The 13931-nt window shown below is 33.5% G+C and overlaps 1 pseudogene; it reads left to right on the forward strand.

The window, feature by feature from the left end:
- Positions 1–4524: 4524 nt before the first annotated feature.
- LOC108310044 lies at positions 4525–4872 on the forward strand (annotated as a pseudogene).
- Positions 4873–13931: the final 9059 nt, after the last annotated feature.

The following is a 13931-nucleotide window of genomic DNA, read 5'->3' on the forward strand; positions in this document are numbered from 1 at the left end:
TCTATCAGAATGCAAATGAAAAATAATGCCGTTATCAGTTACTTACATGGGCTATCAGTACAGAGTTGGTGAATGGGGTGCCCTTGCTACTTATTTTTTATCTTTGCTAAGAAAAACCTACAATATGTTGGCAGGACACTTTTCCTATTTATCATATCATTTTATTCTTTCTTTCAACATATGTTCATTGAATGTTTATTCTTTGCCAAACACATTTTCTCTAGCCACAGAGGATAAAGCAGCCAGGCCTAAGCTCTTGGTGGGCTTATAATTGAATGTTGTCAGAGACAAATAGTACAAAATGAGCAAATACATGGGTAAAAGAATTTCAGACTGTGATAAATACTATGAAGGGCTTCACTAACAGGTGATATAGTATATTGATGCATGGTTTTAGTATTAATTTGATAGGTAAACTGGGACAGTCTGAGGGGATACATTTATGATGAGCCTTGAGAGACTAGAAGGACCTAGCAATATGAACATTTGGGATCAGTGGCTCTCAGGTAGAAAGAACAGTAGATGCAAAGACATTAAACAGAATAAAATTCATTTTTGAAAAACAGAAATCTAGAATAGATGAAATTTACAGAATAAGAAAGATCTTGGCAAAAGTTAATAATGGAGAAGTACGTAGGTTTCAAATCAGGCAGGGCTCTAAAAGCCATGATAACAAGTTTTGATTTGATTCTAATTGCAAACAAGAAGGCGTGGTTAAGAATATATTGATGGTAAGATATAAAGTAGCTTGAATTACAATAGTGAGAATTTAATTTAAAACTGTGGACCCATACAGGGTATATTTGTAAATTAGACAAGATTATCTTATTGATGGGTTGCTTGTATTTGTCTTGAGTGTAGTATGTGGTCTGTATTTTGAGGTTATTTAGAGTTGGGGATGAGAAGTAAAAAAAGCAGTGATTATTCTAGTTTTTTTGCTTAAAGGATAGATGATTGGAAAGGCAGCTTTATGGATGAAAAATCAAGAATTCTATTTTGCCTGTCAGAAATTTATTTAGAAGTCACATGGATGACATTAAAGATGTTGATGGAGAACATAGGCGGAAAGCTGGAGTTATGGATTTGAAGTCATATCTATACAAAAGCTTGCAAGTCAATGAATATACTTGAAGGGTATGCATGTATGACTTTACATCAAACTCAACTACACCCAAAAGCTATCCACTGAAAAAATAACAATCTACTGAGAAAAAATTTCAATAAAAGAGACAGAAAACGAACAGCTGCTAAAGTGAGAGGACAATCCTGACTGTGTGGTCTTATGGAATCCATTACTAAAAATTATTTCTAAGTGAGTATATGAGTATCAATGTCACATAGGATGAGAAGAAAATTATACTTGGAATTAACAAAATGTAGGTCATTGATAAACTTTACAGGTACTATACTGTGCAACTGGGGGCATAGAACCCAATAGACATTTTCAGGGCAATGACAGAACACAAAAAAATGAAGGAAGTGACCATGATCAACTCTTTTAAGACATTTTCTGTGAAGTAGAGCAGATAACTACAGTCATAGCTGAAGGTGAAACATGAGATCAAGGGAGAAGATTTTTTGGGTGTCTTCTTTTAATTATTTTATTGAGATATCCTAGGAAATGCCTGTTTTCTGATTCAATGCCTGAGAAAGGCAGAGTATAAGGGATTTTTTTTTTTTTTTACAGGAATAAATCTTTTAGAAGGAAGTCAGGAGAGGCTGGTCTTTCTAAAAGCAGGAAAAATTGCTCCATTATAGTAAGAAAAATGTAGAGATAATAATTACAGATTAAATTAGGTTGAAGATTTCATTTTAGCAAAATGTGTTGGAATATATTTTTAAAACTTTAGTTTTTCCATTGATATTAATTTTCACATATAGCAGAAAGATGAATCATCCAAAGTAGAAACTTTTATTTCATTTTTATGTTTGTCTTCAAGGAGCAAACCTATTGATCAATAGTACTTTCTTTTCGTTATAGTAAATTATATTCTAAAACTAGCCCTATCACTATTTTGCTATGTGGTTCTTATTTCTGAAATGAGAAGATGAACAAGGAAGATTAAAACAATCCCTTTCTCTCAGAATTTATGTATTTATTGTATTTGGCCACAATATATTTGCTGAAGCTGACCAGAACCTTAGTTTTTTACTATGGAGTTTTAGTTCTAAAATGATTCTTTTTACTCAGAATCATGAAGCTTAAACGTCGTTATCACAAAATCATATCCAAGTAAGATGTTTTAAAATGTAAACAATATTTACACATGTTCAAAATAAAAATAGATTGAGACAACCAGATATAATTCTATTTTAGAACAAACCAGTTTGCATGTGCATAACTTTTGTATTTAACATATGTTGCTAAAATTATCAGTTCCATTTCAAGTGCATTGATCAATTAAATATGATTCACAGTCATTCTATTATTGAACCTTATGCTAAAGTTTAAATAAGGGGTTGGCAAAGTGTGGCCTGAACACCAAATCTAGCCGGCTACCTGTTTTGTAAACAAAATGTTTTCTAACAAGCCATGCTCATTCAGCTATGTGCTAGCACCCCTTTCTCACTACAACACAGAGTAGAGTAATTACAATAGAAAACATGCAGCCCGCAAAAAGCCTAAAGCATTTACTAGTTGGTTCTTTATAGAAAGTTTTCCAATCCTAGTTCAGATGATATTTCCTACTCCTTCCTCTTTCCATACTTATCTTTCCTCCAACCTTCTCCTCTTTTTATATGAAGCAATGAAGAAAACATATGATTTTGCTAGAGGCTGTAAGTCTAAAATCCCTTCAGTTAAAAGGGGATTATATGGGTTGCTTATTGGAAATACTTTTGAAAATTATAAAAATAATTTATAGTTTACAATTTTTGTAATTATTTTAATTTATATTTATAAAATAATATATAAGATCTCCCTGGAATATCACAGACCTGTTAGAAATTTTGTGATTATTTCCATCATTCATACTATCAATACCTACGTAATATCAATGTCTTCATTGTCAATTAAGTCTGACTGCATTGACATCTGCATCAGTAAACAAATTCCTGAAATCAGTACTATTTTTAGTCTAATCACTGTAAAACATAGGTGGACATATGTCTGCAAACATTTAGTGCTCTGTGCTGCAGGCAGCGTTTAGTAAATTTGAAGGTTGTTTTCATGTCAAATTAGGAATATTAAGCTAAAATTTGTTGCTATACAGACAGACATTAATCTAAAAATATGTCTCAGCAAAACCATTAAATGATGCTAAATAAAAAAGAAAGTCAAAGACTTCTGATGGAAAATACTGAATATTTTTACCTTTTTATTTTAAAAAATTCATCTTGTGAAGCTGGACTGGGTAAGACTATGTGGGGCATAGATTGTAGATTTACTGTGTGGATCCCACTTTTAAGCAACTTTCTTTTACTACTCTGTCACAAATACGAGTTTCTATAACCACCTCAGCTCTCTAGTTTTGGAAGGCTACATTTACTATTGCCTACTCCATTTTCTTTCCCCCAAAGACTAACTCTGCTAATTATAGATGAGAGTGGGGAAAATGAAGCTGAATGGAAAAGAGAAAGGGAATATATAAAAGTATAGATGAGTCAGGAAAAATTGTACCTAGGAGATACATATTACTGATAATATATTATATTTTAGTCTTCTCTGATACCAAAATAGTCACTTAAACCACAATTCTAAACAGAGGTATTCTGCATTCAAAAGGACCAATAGTGTCTTTAAGACAAGATAAACTTGATACAGCCACACAAATATTCATATATGTATATATCTGAAAGCAGGAGTGGATCTGAGAGTTATTGTTCTATCCTTCCATCTCTATATTGATCCTACGTATTTTTCTACTGGCTAAATCCAATTGCTTTGACAATTTTGGATTAATACAAGATTATTGATATGGTGTGACTGTGTCCCCACACAAATCTTATCTTGTATTTTTAACTCCTGTATTTCCAGAGTATTGTGAGAGGATCCTGGTGGGAGAACTGATTCATGGGGGTGGTTTCCTCCGTAATGTTTTCATGGTAGTGCTTAAGTCTCATGAGATCTAATGATTTTATAAGGGGTCTCCCCTTTCTCTTTGCTCTTATTCTCTCTTGACTGTTGCCATGCCAGATGTGCCTTTCACCTTCTGCCATGATTGTCAGGCCTCCCCAGCCACGTGGACTGTGAGTCCATTAAACCCCTTCTTATTTACAAATTACCCATTCTTGGGTAAGTGTTTATCGGTAGTATGAAAACCAACTAACACAATTAGAATATCTGAATACATGGCCGAATCTAGAGAAAGTATTTTAAAGACAAATCCACAAATCCTTTCTCTGGTAGCTAAAAGAAAATTATCTGATAATTGCAAAGGCTTGTGGAACAATATTTCTCTAGATGAAATTATTCCCCAAATAAATCCCTATTACATGTCATTAACAATTAAATCAATGAAAATATTACCATTCTTATAATTTTAATAAAGCAATAAAAGCTTAAAAATAAATATTTTTAGACCATGTGTTTCCAAAATGGTGGCAATGATCAATGAAGATACCCGGAGCAGCACCAATGGCAGTGTGGGCAAGAAAGGCTTTGAAGTGAAAAAGTGGGAAAAAGTGGAATGCAGTAGCTCTCTGGGCCTGGGATACTGTGGTTGGTAACTGTGCCATCTGCAGGAACCACATTATGAATGTTTGCACGGAATGTCAAGCTAACCAAGTGTCTGCTACTTCTGAAGAGTGTACCATCCATGGGGAGTCTGTAACCATGCTTTTTACTTCCACTGCATCTCTCACTGGCTCAAAACACTACAGGTATGTCCATTGGACAACAAAGAATGAGAATTCCAAAAGTATGGGCACTAGAAAAAGACATCTTCCATGAAGCTTAACTGTGGTGTTATTCATTTAATGACTTTCCCTCCTGTCACCTAATTATAAATTAGACAGAACTGTGTTTTTTCTACTTTGTCTTTTCAGGGTGCTGTTTCTGCAGCCATCTTGTATTCAGTGTCAAATAAAGTTCAGTTAGATTCTAGAAGAAAAAAACACATTTCAGAACTGCCATCTTAAGGATATTCTGTCTTCTAACATATGAACATGAGGTGTTTCTTCATTTATTTAGATCTTGAATTTTGGTTGTCAATGTTTTATAGTTTTCAGTGTACAGATATTATACTATGGTTAAATGCATTCCTATTTTATTCTTGTCAATTATACTGTGAGTGGAATTGTCGATTTTTTAATAAGATTGTTCATTTGTATGTTATTGAAATAGAATTTTATTAATTCTGTGTCCTGTGACCTTGTTAAACTTAAAAAAAGTGAGAATATAAGATTGCCATATAAGATTTTTAAATTATCTGAATAATTAGATAAAAGAACATAATCAGTCTTATCCCATATGTGTGGAGAAAATAACAATTTGAAAAACTGACCAAAAACATAAACAATCAGGATTATCTAACAATACAGAATACTATATGCTTTTATTTCGCCTCCGATTACTCTGTGGACATTTTTTTTGTACTGAGAAACTGAAGTTTGTAAGTTTGTAAAACCAGTAGGAAAGTGCATTTAAAGGCATAGGTAGAGGGTTTTCAGTGAAATAACCCCAAGCCTGGTCTGATATAATGGAATAAAAGGTACTAATGAGATCAGCAGAATTGCAGAACAACATGGAACATAAAAGTGTGAGGCATCTAGAAAAGGACTTGTAAATTTTAGCATTAATTTTTGTCTATTATAAATTTCATATTTTAAATTTTTATAATATTTGAATTATGTTTTGTAACTATAATTTCCTAAACCATTTGCCTCCAAGTTGATTCTAAACAATTGTAAAAAGTTTGACTATTATAATATTTTTAAATGTTTTGTGCAGAATAAAGTATTGAGATTTGATCAGTAAAGAAGAAACTGTGATTATATATTATTCAGTCTGTTCTGTTTTTTGTGAGGAATAAAGTCTAAATAAGATTAGTAGGATTTGATTTTCTTACACTATGTCAAGTGCTCAAAAATACACCATGCTTAAATGGGCAGTAGGATCACAATTTCTAGAGAAGCATTGTTATTTTTTTCTTAAATTTTATTGGAATTGTTATGATAATAATGTTGTCTCTTAACCTTATAATTAGTATAGCTTGACTTTTTTGAAGTTAACTTTTTATTAATCTATATATCAGAAAACTGCATATAGTGGTTAATTTCAAACCCATCTTAATTCAATCTGGCTATATTTTTATCTTATTCTAATTAATCTCCACTTTTCAGGGTCCATTCTTCTTGAAATTCTACAGATCTCCTATCTTTTCTCTCATATTTTTATCTGTTACTTTAACTTTATATGTTGAGAAATTCTTGATCTCTAGCTCCCATAATTTATATATTTTTTAATATCAGGTCATTACAATTTTATAATTTTTAATTACCAAAAATGTTTTTATGATCTCCAATGACTTTACATGAAGTATTTTATGAAGGTAATAGTGCATGTATCTTAATACATTAGTAAAATATTTTAACTTTGTGTTCTGTTTATGTATTATTTTTATTTCTTCTAGGATTTGTTTTTGTTTTTTTCATATTGGACCTTATTTTTTACGCGTGACAGATAGAATTGAATAAATTTAGAGTCATATGCCAATATCCAGGAGTTGATCACTTTAAGCTTACTTAATTTTTCAGATTCATATTGATAGGACAGAAGGCAGGGAAATACTAGCAGAAAAGGGCAGGGTCCTTGACCAAGCACCACCCTTAAGCCTAGACCCAGGGCCCAAAGTGAAAACATACGTTCCTGTTTTCGCTTTCAAATGTGGCTTTTTGGCCTGCCCTGCCCTGAATCCTGTACCCATAAAAACTTTCGGCTCCACCTGCAGAGGGGTGTCAGAGTAGCAAAGTGGCAGAACAGCAGAAAATGAGAAAAGTGTAGAAGTAGCCAGATATTGGAGAGAAGCCACTTGACTTAGAAGGACTGGATTGATGGCTGGACTTCAGAGGAGAGTCCAGCCAGGGATCCCGGAAATCCAGGGGAAAATCATCTTCCCACTCCATCCCCTTTCGACCTTCCCATCCTGCTAAGAACCACTTCCACTGCTCAATAAATCCTTCACATTCACCACCCTTCAAATCCTTTGTACAACCTGATTTTTCCTGCACATTGGACAAGAACTCTGGTACCAAGAGGGAGGGTGCAAAAGGCTATCTCCCTGACCCTTCACTGAGCCATTTAACACTTAAGCCATCTATGAACAGCAAAGCTAAAAGAGCACACTGTAACACATGCCCTCTCGAGATCACAGGTAACTCCCTAGATGCTAATGTGGGGCTGCTCAGAGTTCTACTTCTGCTGGCACACATAAGCACTCCTCCCAGCTTCTGCACCCACTCACCTGTGTTCCCTCGCTCCCGTGGGGGGTTGAGAGCTGTGGGCTGAGTAAATGAGTCTATCACTTTGCGAGTCCTGCAAAGGAGTCAAGGGAACTATCCCATTTCAAGATCTAGATTTAAATATTTAACTCGGATTCTAAGAGAGTAGCAGGTGTTTATTGGGCAAGAACATAATATAATAATGCGGCATATATTGTTTGTGTCAATTATAAATGACGCAACTTGGCAATTCTATAATGCTAAGTATCATGACAAGCATTTTAAAATTCTTTACTTTCATCGGTATTCCCGATTTTTACTTATTTACTGCTGACACATCTTGATATTTTAGGGTCATCCTATGCTTGTATTTTCCCAGCCCTGGAATCAGCCCTGAGTGCTTTTATTGGACAATAATATTTGGAAATCAAAATCTGGGTTTTAGGTGTGTTGATTGCTATAGAAAGTGGTAGTCTTCTAGAAAATATGCATATGTGTTTATGTTCATCCATGGAAAAACACACACATATATATTTATATATATATATATATACACATATGCTAATAGATATACATATAGACATAGATATATCTGACTTTATATAACTATCCTTATTTATATAGCTATATTTATAGTTATATAAAGATAGTTATATAAAAAATCTGAGTTGACACAGATGACTATAATTCCAAGATGGCATCACAGGGTTTATTTCAGTTTCCCCCCTTCCCATATTTTTATCCTCTTCAACAATGAGAAAGATGACCTACATGATCCTAACCCTCCTATATGTACTAATTTGTTCAATATCTCTAAATGTAATCAACATCTCAAACTTATGAGCTGCTTCTTTTGATGTCAGCTCTACCAAAGACACTGACTGAATGGCTGCTTCCTGCATGTCAGCCCTGTAAATATAAAAGCTGTACCAGGCTAATCTCTCACCCTGGACCTACCGAATATGCCAGCCACACCAGATAATTTGTCAAGCCCATGCCAGCTGCCTGCACCAAATTTTATTCCTAGCTCCAAAATGGACAGATCCTCCACGCTGACCTCACCACAGATAAATCTCGGTCAGCTGGATCCCTGGCCCAGGTAAAGGAGGCAAGGACGCAACTAAGCAAGGATAAGGTTTGCCTCATATACATGGGCCACATAATGATGTTTCTATCAATGACAAACTGCACATATGACTATGGTCTCATAAAATTATAATATTGTATTTTTACTGTACCATTTTTATGTTTACACAAATACTACCATGTGTTAAAATTGCCTGTGTTACCAGTGTAGTGACATGCTGTACAGAGGTGTAGCCTAAGAGCGGTAGGCTATACCATGCAGCCTACGTATATAAGAGTAGTAGGCTATAGCATCTAGGTTTGTAAGGTACTCTATGTTGGAGCAACCACAAAATCACCTAATAATACATTTCTCAGAACATATCCCCATCACTAAGGGATGCATGACTATTTATTTTTATTTGCCTTTTTGCTACATAACATATGGTTCACACTATAGTCCGAATGTTTGTGTTTTTCCAATACTCATATGTTAAAACCTAATCATGTAAGTGATGTTATTAGGGGGTGAGACCTTTGGGAAGTGATGCGGTTATGAGGGTAGAACCCTCATAAATGGCAGCCTCAGAGAGCTTCCTTTCCTCCTCTGCCATGTGAAGACACATTGAGACGCCTCCCTCTATGTGGAAGCAGGTCCTCACCAGACACTGAATCTGTTGGTTCCTTGATCTTGGACTTCCCAGACTCTAGAAGTATAAGAAATAAATTTCTGTTGTTTAAGAGCACCCAGCTTATGATATTTTGTTAAATCAACTCAAACACTGAATATAATGAATTTATGATCGAGTTTCTGATTTGATCCTTCAATGTTGTGCCATTCATATCAATTTTAAGCGAACTTTTCCAATGGCTTTATTATGTGATCATCACTATGCCTCGTTTATATTTCACTCCTTCTATTAGTGTTTTCCTCTGGTCGTTTTTAGCAATTGGTGAAGTCTAATGGAAAGCTTTCTTTACTGCAAAATTTTTAGCATTGTCAAAAATGGAAAACGTTGTTTGCAAGGGAAGAACATAACGTTAAAATGCAGGAAGTAACTATACCACATTTATAAACTAAGGAATAGGAAGTTACAATTAACTCACTAATTATGTCTTTAACTCACAAAGAAATATTAGTCCTTTGAACTAAGTGAAACAAATAGACGTATTTCTTTACATTTGTATTTTAATTTCATGTTAATTCCCATTCAGGGTAATTCATAGAGTTTAGCATAATTTAGCTGAGTTTAAGCTGATATTGAAGGAAAAAATCGAAGTGCAAAAGTTGTACTGAGAAAGGACATTCATTAAAACATCACTCCCTATTCATGAAAGATTATTTAACATCCTTATATCTGATCCTTAAGAAAGGTTAAAAATTTCACTTAATCATCAGAAACTTCATTTTTAGAAGTTAAATGGCATTAAAAAAAAAAAGCCCACTCTAAATCCTGAAGCCTCATTAATGAAAATAGCAATAATAATAATATGTTAACTTATACAATGCTTTATATGAAGTAAGATAATTTTAATAGTATCCTATTACATTTTCATCCTTTCAAACCCCCATAGATATTAAAGATTAGGAAACAGAGAATGACAAAGATAAGCTACAGGCTGAAATTTAACATGATAATGAATATTGGATGAGGATTTTAACTAACACAAGAGAGGAGAAATTTAAGTTTCCATCTCTATTTCTTCTCTATTGAAAATTGGACTCTGTTGATCTGCCTGAGAATATTATTCTGTCTTTTCATCTGGCTGACATCATTAAGATGGTTGTCATCACTTAGGCTAGTTTGTGTTTGCTGGTTTGCCCTAATTGGAAACTCTCTCATTGTGAATTTCAGAGACAAGTCTGTTGATGATTGATTAACATCCCAATAGTCAGGATAGACAAAAGATATCAATTTATTCCAATGTTGTGGTTCAGTGATGATGATTTTCTTAGCATCTGTTTGGGTGTTTGATTAAAGTACTCCATCAGCCCATCTGTTTCTAGCTGATAGGGAGTTTTCTATAAAGGGGGAATTTTAAAAAGCTCACACATCGGCTGGGCTTAGTGGCTCACATGTGTAATCCCAGCACTTTGGGATAACGAAGCAGGCAAATCATGAGGTCAGGAGTTCAAGACTAGCCTTGCCAACATGGTGGAACATCTCGACCAAAAAAAAAAAAATTAGCTGGGCATAGTGGCAGGAGCCTGTAATCACAACTACTCAGGGGGTTAAGGCAAAAGAACAGCTTGAACCTGGGAAGTGGAGGTTACAGTGAGCCAAGAGCATGCCACTGCACTCCAGCCAGGGAGACAGAGTGAGAGTTCGTCTTTTAAAAAAAAAAAAAAAAAAGCACACACACATCATTTAACAGAGTAGACATACAATTAGAGCCTTGAGCTGTTGAATTTTCTCAGGGTAAGGCCACCAATTGATTAACAGGATGAATCAACTTATGATCAGTTTCTTGTGAAAGTCTAAATGCAAACCTGACTACCATAGGCTCAGGCCAAAGTTATTCAAATTAAGTGAAAGAACATAATTAAGAGTCATTAACTAGTGAAGAAGGTACCATGCTTTCTTGGTTAGGGCATGTTGAATTTAACTCACATTAAAGAAAGTTGCCATGTTGGCCTGGCACGTTGGCTCACACCCAGCACTTAATCACAAGGTCAAGAGATCAAGACCATCCTGGCCAACATGGCGAAACCCTGTCTCTACTAAAATACAAAAATTAGCTGGGCATGGTGGCGCACAATTGCAGTCCCAGCACTTGGGAGGCTGAGGCAGAAGAACCGCTTGAACCTGGGAGGCGCTGATATCACATCACTGCACTCCAGCTTGGCAAAAGAGTGAAATTCTGTCTCAATAAAGAAAAAAAAAAAAAGAAAAGAAAAAGAAAATTTCCTTAAAGCCTTGCCTTCTGTACCTTTAAATTTGCTTTCTTGGAATAGGTTATAATAGTGCACTGCACACACTAGGTTCCCAATAGATTATTTTCCTTTCTTACATTTTAGTTCTTTCTAATCCACCTATGATGTTTCTATTATAACAGTGATACTTTTACTCATTAGAACATTTTTAATAACCAATTCTAAATCTACAGCTTATCTTAATTTCTCAATGTGTTTTATTATTGGGTATTAGTATATGCCTTGATGTTTCAATTAATTTACCTGTAAAAGGATGCTATTTATAAATATTTCAAAGTAATTATAAGGATTGAGATATTTAAGATGAATTTAAGAATGCAAGTTGAATTTAATATTAACATACATCAATGTGCTTCAATACAATAAAAGAAAAATGAACTTATCAAAAGATGCTTAAAGTTCTTTCTAATAAATTTTAACAATGTTTCAAGAAGAAAATTATTTCTTTAACAAGTACGTTGAGGGGAATGCTTTCTCCATCTGTAAAACCACCTATCAAATCCCAGCACTTGCATTTCACTTAAGAGTGAAATATTAAACATCTTGCCCCTAATACTGGGCACTAGGCAAAGTTTTTGTTCTCTCTCAGTTAAGTTTGTATTAGCCAACCTAGCAATTATAATACAGGAGAAAATAAAATAAAAAGCACAAATATTTTAAAAAATCAGCCCTTATTTAGAGATGGCATAGTTGTGTAGGTAGAAAATCCTAAGGATTCTTTTACAAATATTCAATATAAGTAAATTTGAAAATTATGAACAAAACAAGCAGCTGTATTTCTATTTAACAGTGACACAAAAATAAAGAACGAACCATTGAAAAAATATAACGATAAATTAAAATAAGGGTTGGGCTCAGCGGCTCACTCCTGTAATCCCAGCACTTTGGGAGGCCCAGGCAGGTGGATCATGAGGTCAGGAGATTGAGATCATCCTGGCTAACATGGTGAAACCCCATGTCTGCTAAAAAATACAAAAAATTAGCCAGGCGTGGTACCATGTGCCTGTAGTCTCAGCTACTGGGGAGACTGAGGCAGGAGAATCATTAGAACCCAGGAGACAGAGGCTGTAGTGAGCTGAGATGGAAACCACTGCACTCCAGCCTGGGCAACAGAATGAGACCCCATCTCAAAAAAATAAAGAAAGAAAGAATAATTTTATCAAAAACTTGTATATCTACAATGAAAGTGACAAAATATTATGAAATTATAAAAGATATATAGAGAGATAAACTGTATTAATTTGAATAAAGACATGTCTATTCTTTCCACATTGCTGTACATTCTCTCTAATATGGCCTACAAAATTCCAGCAGATTTTTCTTTTAAATGACAAGGGAACTACTAAGGACCTAGGATAGCTAACATTATATTGATAAAGAAATTATATTGCCTAATATTAAAGACTTTCTATGTATCAGTAATAGTCAAAACAATGAAGTGTTGTCATTAACAATGGACAATTAACCATTTAAACAGTCTTCAAAGTAAAACAAAACTCACATGTTTATATAATAAACTGATATTTGCAAAATATTTAAATGGAAAAAGGAAACTTCTACAGATTGCACTGGAATAACTAATTGTGCATATGTAAAAGGGGTAAAAGTCCTCAGTCATACTTCAAATAGTGGAAGAACTAGTTTGAAATAGATTTTATATATAAACATCTTTTACTACAAAACTTCTAGAAAGAAGCAGAAAAAATCCTCATAACTTTGAATTAAACAAAAATTTATTAGGAAGTCCATTAAAAGCACTAACTCTCAAAAGAAAAACAGAAAATTTTGTTTTATCAACTTAAAAGCTTTGCTTATAAAAAACATCATTTCGAAAATGAAAAAATAAAGAACAGATTTAGAAAAATTATTATACATACATTTGGAAGCAGAATTGTGCCCATGATAACCAAATAATTTATATAGTTAAATGCTATGTCATATATATAATCAAAATCAACCAGAAATTGATACTACAAAAGATACTGTACAAATACTTAATAAACACATATAAATATTGTCCAAATATTAGTCATCAAGAAAATGCAGGTTAAACTATGGTGAGCCACCACTTTATACTCACTACAATCACAGGATAGAAATAAAAATGAAATTAAAACTAAAAAAGACCCGATAATAGTAAATTAAAGAGTATCAAACAACTGGAGATTTTCTATATTGTTGGTATATGTAATATGTAAAATTCTACTCTTCTGGAAAATGTTATAGCAATTTCTTACAAAGTTAAAAAGAAACTTAACCTATAACCCAGAAATTTCTGTCAAAAATGTTTATTCAACTAAAATATACATATATGTCTACAAAATGACCTATAGAATCATTGTAGGAATTTTATTCATAATGAGCTAAAACTATATACAAATTGAATATTCATCAACATAAAATATGTGGTAGTGTCATGCAGTAATATTTAAAAATAAAACTGCTGATACCTGCAAGGCAAAATGAAAAACTATAGTATAATAGCTATTAAATTTTTAATTATTTTAAACAGTTACATATATATATATATATATATATATATATATATATA

The sequence above is a fragment of the Cebus imitator genome, unplaced genomic scaffold, assembly GCF_001604975.1.
Source record: "Cebus imitator isolate Cc_AM_T3 unplaced genomic scaffold, Cebus_imitator-1.0 Scaffold100, whole genome shotgun sequence".
Taxonomy (NCBI): Eukaryota; Metazoa; Chordata; class Mammalia; order Primates; family Cebidae; genus Cebus; species Cebus imitator.